Source organism: Panicum virgatum, chromosome 8N, assembly GCF_016808335.1.
Source record: "Panicum virgatum strain AP13 chromosome 8N, P.virgatum_v5, whole genome shotgun sequence".
Classification (NCBI taxonomy): domain Eukaryota; kingdom Viridiplantae; phylum Streptophyta; class Magnoliopsida; order Poales; family Poaceae; genus Panicum; species Panicum virgatum.
In genome coordinates, this window is record NC_053152.1 from 40,793,497 (window position 1) to 40,808,319 (window position 14,823).

The 14,823-nt window shown below is 47.9% G+C and overlaps 1 non-coding gene across 1 annotated transcript; it reads right to left on the reverse strand.

The window, feature by feature from the left end:
* Window positions 1-13,060: 13,060 nt before the first annotated feature.
* On the reverse strand, window positions 13,061-13,167 carry LOC120687065. Its single transcript, XR_005680565.1, has one exon. It is a non-coding gene; the product is annotated as a small nucleolar RNA R71 (small nucleolar RNA).
* Window positions 13,168-14,823: the final 1,656 nt, after the last annotated feature.

Sequence of the window (14,823 nt, forward strand, 5' to 3'; positions counted from 1 at the left end):
AACAACAATCAAGTCTCAAGTCCTAGTCGATTTCCTAGCTGAGTGGAGGGAAAATCAAGTACCCGCTCCACAATCCGTTTCGGACTACTGGACCATGTACTTTGACGGAGCACTAAAATTGGGTGGAGGAGGAGCAGGTGTACTCTTCATCTCTCCAAAGGCGAACAACTCAAGTACGTCTTCCAAATTCTCTTCGAAGTATCCAACAACGAAGCAGAATACGAAGCCCTACTACACGGCCTCCGACTGGCCATCTCCCTTGGCATCAAGCGACTACTCGTCTACGGAGACTCCCTCTCGTGGTCCAACAAGTAAACAAAGAGTGGGACATCAACAAAGAAACCATGGACATCTACGTGGCAGAGATTAGGAAACATGAAAATAAGTTTTCAGGACTGGAGATCCACCATGTTGTCCGCGACAACAATGTGGCAGCAGACGTCCTTTCAAAACTCGGCTCCGATCGAGCAGAAGTCCCTCCAGGAATGTTCATCCATGAGCTTCATCACCCCTCAATCAATACTTCCACCCCAATGGAAGTCGACTCAGTCCCTCAAGAAACTAGTCGAGAGGTGATGATGATTGAAGCCGACTGGCGTACTACGTTTATCGACTACATCAAGGACAAATTACTCCCACCGGGAATCAAAAAAGACGACGCAGAAGCAGTACACATCATGCGTCGCAGCAAGAACTACGTCCTTGTTGACAACAAACTCTATAAACGAGGCACAGGATGCGGTATCCTCATGAAATGCATCACATCAGAAGAAGGAAAAGGAATCTTACAAGAAGCTCATGAAGGCAGATGCGGAAACCACGCAGCTTCACATACGCTGGTCGGCAAAGTCTTCAGATCGGGATTCTACTGGCCATAGCATTATCAGACGCAGAACTACTCGTCAAACGATGTCCAGGATGCCAGTACTTTGCCAAACAGAGTCACTTGCCTGCCCACACCTTAATAACCATACCTTCGTCTTGACCGTTTGCCTGCTGGAGCCTTGACATGATAGGACCAATTCCAACAGCGCCAGGAGGCTTCACACACGTATTGGTGACAGTCGACTAGTTTACCAAATGGATTGAAGTCAAGCTAATCAAAAAGATCTCATCAGATCGTGCAGTCAAGTTCATCACTGAAATACTCCACAGATTCGGTTTTCCCAACACAATCATAACCGATCTTGGATCAAACTTCACTTCGCAAGAATTCTGGGATTATTGCAAGAACTCTAGCATTGACGTCAAATATGTATCAGTCGCACACCCAAGAGCCAACGGCTAGGTGGAACACATCAACGGACTGATAATTGATGGCCTAAAGAAAAGGATTTTCGATTCTACAAGCAAAAAGGGAGGCAAATGGCTAGCAGAACTACCAATGGTAATCTGGGGGCTACGCACCCAGCCTAGCAAGGCCACTGGTCAAACACCTTTCTTCCTGGTATACGGCTCCAAAGCAATATTGCCGGCAGACATCATATGGAAGTCACCTCGCCTAGAGATGTATGACTCAGCAGAAGCCGATGAAAGCTGCCAACTTTAACTGGACTCACTCAATGAGATGAGATGCAACGCATTGCTATGATCAACTCGATATCTCCAAAATATGCGAAGATATCACGATCGCAACATCCAAACAAGATCCTTCAATGTAGGAGACATGGTCCTCCACAGAATTCAAGATGAAACGGGTCTGCACAAACTCAACTCAAGATGGGAATAACCTTTCATCGTTTTAAAGTCACATGACCTGGATCCTACCGACTGATCTATGCGGGCGGACTAGAAGTCCCCAACTCATGGAACATCGAGCATCTCAGGAAGTTCTATCCATAAGCTGTCAGAGACTACCTCCTGGATTTCAATTTTCAATAAAGAAACGTGATCCTTCGGAGTTCAATTCAAATACCCAAGACAGCTTCAGGAGTCGTACCTCCATCGGCTACCTCGAATACCAACCTTTCTTTGTTCACTCAAAGTCAAAGGCACGGCGAATCGAGTAGTCAGGGCTAAGGGACATGAGCCCTGCGGCCCTAGAGACAAGTTCTCTACCCTCTTCAGGAGTCGTATCTCCATCAGCTACCTCGAATACCAATCTTTCTTTGTTCACTCAAAGTCAGAGGCACGTCGAATCGAGTAGTCGGGGCTAAGGGACATGAGCCCTGCGGCCCTAGAGACAAGTTCTCTACCCTCTTCAGGAGTCGTATCTCCATCGGCTACCTCGAATACCAACCTTTCTTTGTTCACTCAAAGTCAAAGGCACGGCGAATCGAGTAGTCGGGTCTAAGGGACATGAGCCCTGCGGCCCTAGAGACAAGCTCTCTACTCTCTCCAGGAGTCATAACTCCACCGACTAAGAGACATGAGCTCCACGGGAACAGGCTTCCTATTTTCCAAGAGGATTTTTTCGTCCATGAGACGACAACTGACCGACTACTACGGTACTCGGCTTTTGGAGGGACAAATTCCCTATCTTAAAGAAAACTAACTCACCCATGAGGTGCCAAGTCGTCGACTACTTCGATACTCGACCTTTGGAGGGAAAAGCTCCTTATCTCCAACTCTTACTCGTCCAAGAGACGACAGTTCATCGACTACTACGGTACTCGACCTAAGAAGAGACAAGATCTCATGAAGAACTATTCACCTACAAGATAGAAGCTAAGGAAGAGACATGATCTCTACATCCACAAAAGATGAGTACTCAAGCAAAGTTCTCACAAAAAGAACTCGACAACTTATTAAAAAAGTCATAATTACATGGCAAGGACAAGTTACAGTACAACCTACTGTTCTATCAATTTTACAATCTGGTCGGCCACAGGCTCGGCCTCCTCTACATACTTGATGAATTGGTCATGGTCACATCTAGAACACATGCCATCGCCAAGAACGGCTATCCTCACCCGAGGCCAATATTATTTAATAAGCCCGAGAGCTTGCGCTACACAATTCCTAGAAGATTCAGCCAAGTACTCGGCAAACTTCTGAGGGGCTTTCCGCAGCCGATCCGCCAAGCTGCCACCAGATTCCTCAGCTAAACCTACGGACTCGACCACAGTCTGAGCCGCCACTCTAAGTTCCTGCAACTCCTTCTGGTGCTCCTCAGTGCCATCTATGGATACAAAAAGGACATAAGTACTGGTACAACCAAAAGGAAAATCTCAGAACACAGATCAAGAAATTACCCCAGTTTTTCTGGATCACTTCCTTCAACATCATGACCCTCTGTTCGAGCGCGGCTTTGTCCTTCTTCAAAGAAGCAATCTCCACCTCTAGCAGAATGATCTTTTGACAGTCCGCCTCAGTTGCCTTCAGCTTCTGTGACTTCAAATATGACCGGTTGGCCATTTGCTGCAACAACACAGTCAGTCTACAGAAAAATTCCACACAAGAAAAAATGTACTCGACAACAGTACTCACCACAGAAAACTTCTTCATATTCCCAGCCATCAATTGCGGATCATCCTCAAGCTGCTCTCCATGATAACAGTTAAAGGGAGGAGGAGACATCGTAAGCTCTTCTAGCCAGCTATCACTCGACTCCTCCACACTTCCGCATCTGGAGGGTCACCTGTTGTCTTATCGGCATGAAGCAGTCGAGCCTCTGGAAGAACCTTTGAACCATTGTAAGGTGGAATAATAGGCTCACCAACTGGGATCTCCTCCGAAGGTTGCACTCCCGCCCACCAGCCCGCCTCGATGACTCCGCCATATCAGAAGAAGTGGCAGCAGCAGGAGCTCCTTCCTCAACCACTCTCATCTGCTTAGGCACAGGACCAGGGCTACAAACAAAAGCAAAGGCGTCAGACAGTCAGCTCAGAACAGGACAAAAACCACTCGACGAGCTACCTGACATCGCTGCTAGCCCTCCTCTTCCATACAGTTGTCCTCGACTTTTTGGGACAACTAGTGCCAGCTTCAGCTTTAGGGCTCTCGCCCCGACCCAAGGACTCGACGGCCTTACCCTTCACATCCTCTGCAAGGGCAGCACCTCCGTCAGAATCTCCATCTGATAAGTCATCAAACTCAGCCGAATCCGGATGAGATTCAACAAATAGTCGGTGAGCACTTGGGGTTTGATGAAGTGGACGAGGCACTTCTTGCAGCGGAGGATCACTCTGAAAAACCAACAAGTCATCCTACAAAAGACCCTGGATCAGCTACAAAAGCAGAAGGGCAATTCAGAAAAAGAACTTGATGATTCAAAAACTTACCAATTTAGGAGGATTCCTCACATGGAATCACTCTGGCAGAACAGGAACAGACCCGACACCTTCGAACAAATTGCAAAGAAGAACCATAGCCTCATCCAGCCGGGTCTTCTCCGATGAAAAGCGAGAAGGATCATACAAGCCAGTATACTCAATCGCCAAATTGCTGCGACATTGCAACTGCTGAACTTGCCTCCTGAGTCAGGACACTACAACCATCGCCCCAGTCACACCCTCCTTTCGTCGCTCAGGAACCCTCCGAAGAAGTTCAGCCACCTGATCTTCATTTTCAGCACGAGCATACCACTCTTTACGCTTCTGCGGAGGACCAGGAGTCCTCTCCGAAAGACTAGGAGCATGATTATCAATATAGAACCACTCAGCCTTCCAATCACCGATCTAGCGGCACAGAGCATATGGGATATACCTCTCCGCCATACCAGAACAAAACTGGAGAGCAGCACATCCCACCCTAGCAATGTTCCTAAAATTGGGAAACGGACTCAAGGAAAAGAGACTTTTGAAAAGATCCAAATGGGGATGAATCTCAAGGAAAGCCTCACACAGATGCACAAAAATAGCTATGTGCAGAATTGAATCCGGGGTCAAATGATGGAGCTGAATCCCCCAAAAGAAAAGAAGACCTCGCAAGTAGTCACAAACGGGGATTGCAAGGCCACGCTCAACAAAAGCCTTGAAAAGAACAATTTCAGAAGTTTTTTCGAAAGGCCTTTCATGACCTTCAACCGGCTACCACTGAATCAAGGTCCTGGATTGCAGATGGTGATGACTGACGAGAGAAGAAATCACAGACTCCGACAACGTACTCTTCTTCCACCCGTCAGCCATCGTCGCCTCCTTCTCGGACACCTGGCGCTTGGATCTCTTCGGCACCATTCGGAATGTCATGAGCCTCTTCTCCCGCATACGCTCGGGGCCTAAGGAATCAAGGGAAGCGAGAAGACAAAGACGCAGATCAGAAGATTGTGAAGAGACGGCCAGAGGCAAGAACAGGTGAAAAACACAGATCGGTTCACCACGATTAAATAACAAGGATAGTGGCATTTATGAAAATATTAGGAAGATGAAAGGTCACAAAGTACGCCTCGGGTTGGGAACCTTAACTCTAAATCGAGGGATTTCAAGTCAAGGCTCGGGGCCTGAGAGACATGCGTCATAAATGACAAACTTTTTTCATGAAAAGACCCCAAAGACCAAGAAATAACCCTCAACCTGATCTTTTGGTTCAACCTAAGGCTCAGGGGCTACTACATATGGAGCGCAAGTACATCGCGCACCATATCAGAAGAAGTGATTCGGGGCTAGAGCACCTCATAGCCTCGTTCAAGCCAAAGAAGTACTCGGAAGACTACTCGAAGCACTTGACGGACTCCAGGCCTGGGTAATGGGTCCCAGAAGCGCTCGAAAGCACTCGATGAATGTCTTCAGAAGTACTCGATGCCTGCAGGACTCGACTACGAAGAGCTCGGGGGCTTGTCAGACCCAAGGCCATGGGACTGCTCATAGTCACAGAATGTTCCGGATAGAGGGATAGCGCATAGACTACCCCTCGTCACCTTGTGACTACTCGTACAGTAGTGGAACTAGCTGAAGTACAAGAAAACTACCCGACCTACTCGGAGTAGAACTCTAAACGTACTCAGCTAGAACTCTCCATGTAACCCGGTCCCCCCGAGATATATAAGGGCGGATAGGGACCCCTCCAAAACATCGAACAACACCTGAGGGAATACAAACCACCACACAGGACATAGGGTATTACGCTCTAGCGGCCTGAACCTGTCTAAATCCTTGTGTTCCTTGCACCATCGCATTCTGATCTCGGCGAGTCTCTACTCATAACCACTCTCCTCGGGATACCCCTCGGAGAACCCGATGGTAAAACACCGACAGCGGGCTCCCCGTCGACAACACCAGGATCATTTTGCCTGATCTTGTACTGTTTTGCATCGCAGACAGGAAAAGCAACCAATTTCTCATATTCATCGCCGCGATAGAGAATACAATCGTTAGGACACGCGTGAATTTTCTGTACATCCAATCCAAGAGGGAAAACAACCTTTTTTACTTCATATGTTGTAGAGGGCAGTTCGTTCTCCTCTAGAAGCAGGTTCTTTACAATACCTAGTATCTCATCAAATCCCTTATTGGTAACACCATTGACTACCTTCCATTGCAGTATTTCCAGTGTGGTACCCAACTTTTTAAGACCCTGCTTGCAATTTGGGTACAATACTTTTTTTGTAATCCTCCAACATCATCTCAAATTTCTTTGACTCCTTCAAAGTTTCACTGTCTCTCTGTGCATCGACTAAAACCTGACCTAGTTCGTCAAGTGGTTGATCTTCTGCAGAATTTTCTTCTGCCTCGTCCAATGGTTCATCTTCAAAAGCACCTGCTTCATATAAGTGAGCCCAGTCTACAATGTTGTTGTCGTCATCATCATCTCCTTCGCCTTCTTGCATCAGAACTCCAGGTTCACCGTGCTTGGTCCAAAGTGTATAGTTATCCATGAAACCCTTTTTATAAATGTGGGCGTGTAGAGTGTGTCTGTTAGAGTATTCCTTCTTATTTGGGCAAAGGCGGCATGGACAACACATGAAACATTTCAATGACTTGTGGGCCTCCGCCGCATCAAGAAAAGACTTTAGACCATTAATCCACGCCATGGTGCACCTGTTGCCGTACATCCATTGTAGGTCCATCGATCTACAATAATTTGGCAAATTTCACACTATAAAATTTACATAATGAAGCATGCACCATTTCTGTGAATTAAATTAGAAGGTCCAAATTACATAATATGATAAATTAGAAGGTCCAAATTAAAATACAGATTAAACTACATACTAGCTAGCTAATACAAACTACTCATCATGAGATCTTTTGACCAATGCTTCGTGAACTGCCTCGCGAAGTCTTGACATGGAACGATCGTATTCCGCCATCCCCGACGCTTCTCATCTTGCATTATATCGAGCCATCAATTCATGATCATCATCACTACCATGCAACTCGACATTAAATTCATGATGAAATTTATGACTTTCTTTGCCAAGTGAGAATATATGAAAAGCTTTCTTAATCCAGCGATGAATACGATCGCTAACAAGACCAACATGCTCTATAGGGTGGAACTCAAGCGAATGATCGGTGCGCTTCAATTGATTGCTTACCGCCACCCTAGCCGCAGCTCGACACTCAGAGGCATCATGTTGCAATGGCATTTCTAAGAAGTAATATTAATAACAGGTCAATTATATGTCTCATTAAGAAACAAAACTAATTTTAGTACACTTATCAAATAAATATAAAAAATTAAACAAATTATTAGAATTAAAAGGAAAACATAAATTGTAAACCCTAATTATTTTGTCACTCTTCAGATCAAGGCAAACACGTCGTTCCACGCCATAAGGGATGCGCAATCAATGTTCGCAGCTTTGTTTCGGGCTCACTTTCTCTAAAACCATCGAGAAGAAAAAAATTTCTGTTTCGAAACATGTCTATGTCGTTAACCTTGACCCGGCGGTGATGACACTGGCATTCAGGGCTAGCATTGATATGCACGACACAGTGCGGTACAATAGGACATGAAGAAGGGGTATGGCCTTGGTCTGAATAATGCCATTCTCAACTGGTTCAAAGGTTAGGATTTCATTATTGTGACCAAGCCCGTACTCCTGCGTCACGTCTTCATATATACCGCACCACATCATGGATATCGATGCTAGCCCCGAATAGCAGTGTTATCACCGCAGGATCAAGATTAACAACATATCCATGATCCTAAACAAAAAAATTTTAAACTTCTCAATAGTTTCCATATGAGCCCGAATAAATACATCATTAGAGTGTCAAAATAATGTAACTAAATGCATAACAACTACCAAACTAATCATGCCACATGAAAATAATTGAAAAAAATCACTATAAATTACCCACATTGAACCTATCGAATAGACCTTCTCCAAATTCAAGTAATGGGTTCTATACATCTCAAATCCATGCATAAATTAAAGAAAACATGCTCATTCTCACTATTTCTAAAAATCACAAATTTCTCTAACTATGGAGCATGAAACAAAGCATGAAGACCATCACAGAAGAGAGGGTGAAGTTGCAAACCTTTCGCGCACTTAGAAGAGTGAATACCCCACAAAACTTGAAAAAATGGCAGCACCTCCTCTCTATGTCACCATGGAGAAGAGAAGCCTGAGCTCGGTCAAATGCTGGCTCAGGCTCAGGGAGGAAGAAGGGGCGCTGATTTATAGTAAGAGCACTAGTACCGGCTGGTGGCCCAGCCGGTACTAAAGCTCTACTTTTTGTACCGGCTGGAGCCTCCGGCCGGTACTAAATGAACTCGGCGCCATTTAGTACCGGCTCGTGGCTCCAGCCGGTACTAAATGGTCACTAGCCGTTGCGTCGTTCGTGTCGGTGGAGGTTTTTAGTGCCGGCTTGGGGTTCCAGCCAGTACTAACCGGCCCCCCAAGGGCACTGTGCGACCCGCTTGGTACTAAATTGAGCCGTTAGTACTGGACCAAAGTGTGACCGGTACTGACGTGCAGGGACGAATGAGCCGTTTTCTGGCAGTGTCTCGTGTGACCGTCGACATGGCACTTGTAGTGCAGGTATTTTATTAGGCAATCTGTGTCAATTAACTGTGTCTTATCAACTAACGCCGTGCTGCACATACTTAAGATTAGATTGCATAATTGCGGATTGTTTTTATTGCTGAGGTCCTCGGGGCTGTTTATACAGAGATATATTGCTTAGGGGGCAAGTAGCCTCCCTTAGTGATAAGGCAAGAGAGGATTACAATCAATCCTAAACTACTATATTTGGAGATCCTAGAGATATCCCAATATACTCTAACATCCCCCCACAGTCACAGCGGGTGCGTCACAGAAGGTGAGACTGAAGAAGAAGCTGACAAAACTGTCATCCCCCTCAATCATAACGGTCGAGGTGTCGCGGATGCTGTGATTAGAGAGGAAGCCGATGAGATTGCTCAAGCAAGATGGTAGCCCTTTGTGCCTAATGTCGAGGTAGTCTGAGTACAAGGGGCTGTAGCTATGGTCGAAGATGATGTCGTGCGTGAAGTAGCCATGGTCGTCATGGTTGTGATCAGGGTGCCGATGACAAGGAAGTCGCACAAGAAGTCGTGGGTGTAGGGTACGCCATGGGTATGGTGGTGCATTGGAGAAGGCACCGAAGATGAAGACGGCGATGCAGTCGAGGCAATAGTTGAAAGAGGAGGTCGATGCCGAAGTCAACGTAGTCAAGCCGCCGTAGGCGAGGCATGTGCCGAGTTTGCCAGACTCGGGAATGCGTCGGGGACGAAGGCACGCGCCGGTGTTACCAATACTGAACATACTAGGGACAAGGCCCCAACTGTACATCAGCGTCTAGGAGAACAGCAGAGGAGAACTCGACGATGGTCGCAGTTTGTAGAACGGCGGGGGTAGAAGGTGCCGATGCAATTCGCAGTTGTCGGAGTGGACAAAGTAGTCGAGGAAGAGATGGCGACGCTGACGATGAGGTCGTGCTGGACGAAGATGAAAGTAGGATGTCGTAGGCTAGGCAGTTCGACTGCAAGTCGAATAGTCAGGTGTGGTGCCGTGGAACCAGGCACAAGATTGGTCGCGACAGCGGCACTCAAAGTTAGCGAGGAAGACCTGATTAGTGTGACGAAGATCGTGTACAGACAACGGGCAGGATGTCGCACATAAGACGAGGTGTAGCACCGCCAAAGGGTTGTCGATGGACGGGAACGGAGGTGAAGATGCAATAGCGAGAGCCACCGGCGATGATGCCACGCCACGAAGGGGCGTGATGGTTTCCAGGGTCGACGATCACGGGCGATGGTGCTACGGCCTGAAGCAGCGATGCGGCAACAACCCCGTTGCCCAGAGAAGACATACATAGTACTTTAGGGTAGACGTCATGGGAGCTTGGTGGGTCGCGCACGATCGGCTGATCGGACCGATCAGGCATGAGTCAATGGGCAAGAAGTCAGCGAAGGCGTTCTGATTAGAGATGGCAATGACGAACCGGCGAGATGATGTGCGGGCATGAAAAACTTGGCCGATGAAGTCGATGCCGATGTTGGAGTAGTTGCACGCAAGGTTGACGGTGGTGGGCGACGCAAAACAATCCTAGATTGGAAACACAAAAAAACTTTGCACCAGTAGGGGTGGGTAGATGCTGGCAGCGACGTTGATGGCGGTGGGGAGGTGCCATGACGACGGTGGTGGTGGCAAGGAGGTGTCGCGGCGACGACGGTGGTAGTGGCACGGGGTGCTGACTACGATGGCGGCGGCGGGGAGATGGGGCTACAGCGATGACAGTAGCGGCGGCACGAGGTGCCGACCATGACGATGATGGCAGTGCCAGGAGAAGATGCCGCAGTGACGACGACGATGGCAATGGCTAGAAGAAGGTGCCGCAGTGATGACGACGACGATGATGGCGGCGAGGAGAAGGTGCTGTAGTGATGATGACAGGAAGAAGGTGCTGTCGGGATGACGACGGCGGCAACGGCACAAGGTGCCGGCAGCGACAGCGGCGAGGAGGGGCCGCGGCGATGGTGGCAGCTGTTGACGGTCGTTAAGTGCAAAATATGACCATCAACTATACTCACAAGAGAAGGAAAACCATGCCTCTTACTAACATATTTGTATCCCTAACCTAGCTCCATAGTTGTTTTGGAGAATTATTGATTTCAGGAGCACAAGTCCGGAATAAGAAGAAAACACGAAGAATATGCAGATGAAGTCACATAATATCGCGTCCTGCGTAACACAAGCAAAAGATGCCCACCTGACAGACCAAACCGACCATCCAAGCCTCGGCACCGACTACCTGACAAGAGGACCCACTGGGCAGTCTCCCAACCGAAGGCGGTGGCGAGAGGCGGCAGGGTGGGGTCAGCCGAACCCCCCCTAAACCCCGTCTAGGTGCATTTTGGCGGCAGATTAGCTCTGATCCTTTAGAGGTCGGTTATGAATATTTCCATGTAAAGAGATGCCGGGAACCAACCTCAACCACTATAGGAGGGGCCTCCCACCACTCTCTCAAACACACACCACTTGGAGAAGCCTCTCTCTCTCTCATTGTGACTTGTACTCTTTAGGGTAGTGGAGCTAGGCTAGTACTTCATTTCCTTAGCGAATCCAGTCGCCTCGGGGTCGGCGAGCAATCCTCGGCCTCTGGTATGACTTTGTATTCCGACTATCATTATGCTACTCATAAAGAGTTCGTTCTTGGTTATCTTGCTATGTTCTTAGCCTGAGTAGCCAGGTTCTATTCTTATTCAAGTTATATTAGTTGCCTTCTTAGACCAGATGATCTGGGTAAGGATATCGATTTGTTGTGCTTTCGGGCTTGCCTTAGCATCTTACCTATCAATCCGAAGGGTGGGGGACCCGGGGGCGCTAGGGTAGTGACCTCGTATGCGAGCATGGGGCTCGGGTACGCGGGATCCTTCGGATATGACGGTGCTCCATGGTTTGACTAGGGTAGACCGCAGGTGGTGACAGCCCTATCGGTCCGCTGGGAAGCTGCTTCTCGGTTAGCGTACTCCCCGACGTTCAGGTATTCGTATAGGAGTTCATGCAAAGATGAAACGGTCTGGACGTTCTCCAGAACGGGTCATTCTCCCCAATGTCCCAAATTTCCCGGCACCTGCAGCTCTAGGCGTGTGACTAACATAGCTTCTCTGCTGACATGAATAGTATACTAGGACGTTGTTTGCCAATGCTCCCACTAACCTTAGGTGTATTTGTTTATTCCTTATTCATGAGAGTTGGCTGATCTTGTGTGTGTCGTATTACACTCGATTATCTTTATTATCACTTGCCCCTGTATGATCAGCAGTTCACACCTTATCTCATAATTGTTAAACTTATGTATCTAGTAAACATCTTTACACACCATAGCCATCCCATGGGAAAATATAAATAACGATACCCTGAATACTTCCGGGTGGAATGCTACAATGGTATATCCATGCACTTGCGGATCCTTCTGTAATCGTTAAGACATACCGCACGCCGTCCCATGGCGTCAACGCTACGGGGCGGATGTCCCGGTGTTTCTTGGCGCCGTTGCTGGGACCTAACCATTCCTAGTGATTGCGCTAAGAAATGCCAACAAGCATTTCTAGCGCCGTTGCTGGGGATGGCACTAGGTGTAAAAAAGATCTTTACTAATGCATAAACATGGCATTGTGAATAAGAGATAGCTACTGCTTATACAGGCTAATATCATCTTTTGTTTTCTCCTGATTGGATGAAAATAGGGTAGTGTATGACTGGTTTCTCCTTGCCGACAAACTTTGTTGAAAATCCCGAGAAGCTCGTGAGAAGGGTCCGACCTCGCGTCGTCTCTCCTCAGCTCTCGTTGTCGACAAGCGAACCAGCTTTTTAGGCACCAGCAACAACAACTGAACCCATGGCTGAGAAGACTCTCCGCGACTTCTCCGTCCCCTCAACCGCAATGTGGCGACTAGACTCAACGCTGATGTTGGGGATGTGAACTTTGAGCTAAAGTCCAGCCTCGTAAACATGGTGCAGGCTAGCCCATTCTGTGGCAAGCCAAACGAGGACGCCAACGCCCACCTCCAGAACTTTCTGGAGCTCTGCAAGACTGTAACCATAAGGGGTGTTACGGCTGACATCATCAGGCTTCGCTTGTTTACTTTCTCCCTCCTGGGGAAAGCGAAACAATGGTTTTATCAGAATACTGAAGCTGTCAACACATGGGACAAATGTTCCACGACGTTCCTCGCCAAGTTCTTCCCGCTAGGCAAAACAAATGCCTTGCGAGGAAGAATTTCAAGTTTCCAGCAGACAGGGATGGAATCCATCCTGGAAGCTTGGGAGAGACTCCAAGAGTACATACTCGCCTATCCCCATCATGGGATGGACGAGTGGCTCATACTCCAAACCTTCTACAATGGGCTAACGACTACATCAAGAGCCCACTTAGACGCTGCTGCTGGAGGGGCCTATCTCGATCTCACCATCGCCAATGCCAAAGCCTTGATCGAGAAGATGGTCGCCAACCAGGGCTGGAACGAGGAGCGTTCCCAGCCCCGAACCAAGGGCGGAATTCATACCGTCAAGGAGATGGATATGCTCGCCGCCAAAATGGACCTCCTACTGAAGAAGCTCGACGAAGGGAACAAACAACAAATGTTCGTGCCTGTCCAAGCCATGGACTCATATATGACGTGTGTTGGCGCTCCTTAAGTACCCGTTTTATCCCTTGTTTATCCTTGATAATGGCACGAATTTAATATCAAAATCACAAACCGTCCTAACCCCGGCCTAATTATTGGTCATTTTCACATTTGCACATATATTTTGGAGGAACTTTGTTTTTGCAGGTTTTTGGCCTATTTTGGAGCATGAAATGACGAGGCCCGTGATCGAGTGCAAACACGGAGAAAGACGAAGGCCAAAGCCCATGTTGATTCGAAGCCCATTCATGCACATCCATCCTCCAAGAGAGCCCAAAGGACCAAGCCCGCGAAGATGAGATCAAGATACTTCGGGATTGAGCAAAGCAAATGAAGATTTAAGGAAGGATTCTCTATCCTATCCTTTCCTCGAAGATATCTCCAAGATAACGACGTCCAAAGGGGTGCAATCGTGAAGGACATAAACTCTAGAAGATGCGAGGAGTCTACACGCGAAAGATGAGACCGAGGCAGGCCCGAAAGAGGGTAGGTCAGCCAGCCTAGGCCCATGAGCTGGCCGGCCTAGCCCGTTTCCGAGGCGGTTCGGCCTCCCCTTCGACCGGTGGCTTCGTCGGCTCATAAATAGCTCGCACCTTATTCAACCCGCGGCATCCATCCACCCAGAACTCGACGAAAACCTAGGGCCAACACTGAAGGAGGCTAACGGCCGCCGTGAGTCTTCGAGGGTACCTAGGAGATGGCTTAGGACACCCCTAGCTGCCATGGCCTCCCTGCGAGGTTGTGCCATGGTGGAGTTCGGGAGTCATCCCCAACATTCATTGGGATATGTACACACACGATGGTGATATCAATCTACTCTTTATTCTAGTTGTCTCGACTTTGGTCTACTTCAATGCATGCTTTCTTTGTCATATGTGATGCATCCATATATTCATAGTAAGATTAGATCTATTCGTAGTGATTAGTCTCTATCTTGCGGATACGTTGAGGTAGCGTGTTTTAGCTAGTTGGTTGATTACCCCGGTGTGGTGACAATGGCGGCGGGAAAAGTTCTAGCGACGACATGATGTGGAATAGGATCGATGGTGAGTACCATGGGAGTCATTGCACGGCCACCAAGAGGAGGAGCTTTGAGTAACAGCACTTGGTGGGTGTTTGGGGTAAAGCTTTGGGAAACCATTGGCGTCAGCACGCACCTCGCACCGGCAACCTTGGGAAAGTAGGCCACTTGCGAGCCGCCTTTCTGAGAGATGATTCTGTGTACCTTTAGTTGAGATGCAATCTATGTTTTGATCACCTTTTTGACTAGAACCGTACCTAGAGACGATAGGCCCTAGCTCCTTGGTTGTGTTATCTCATCTACGATTGTGGGTGTGA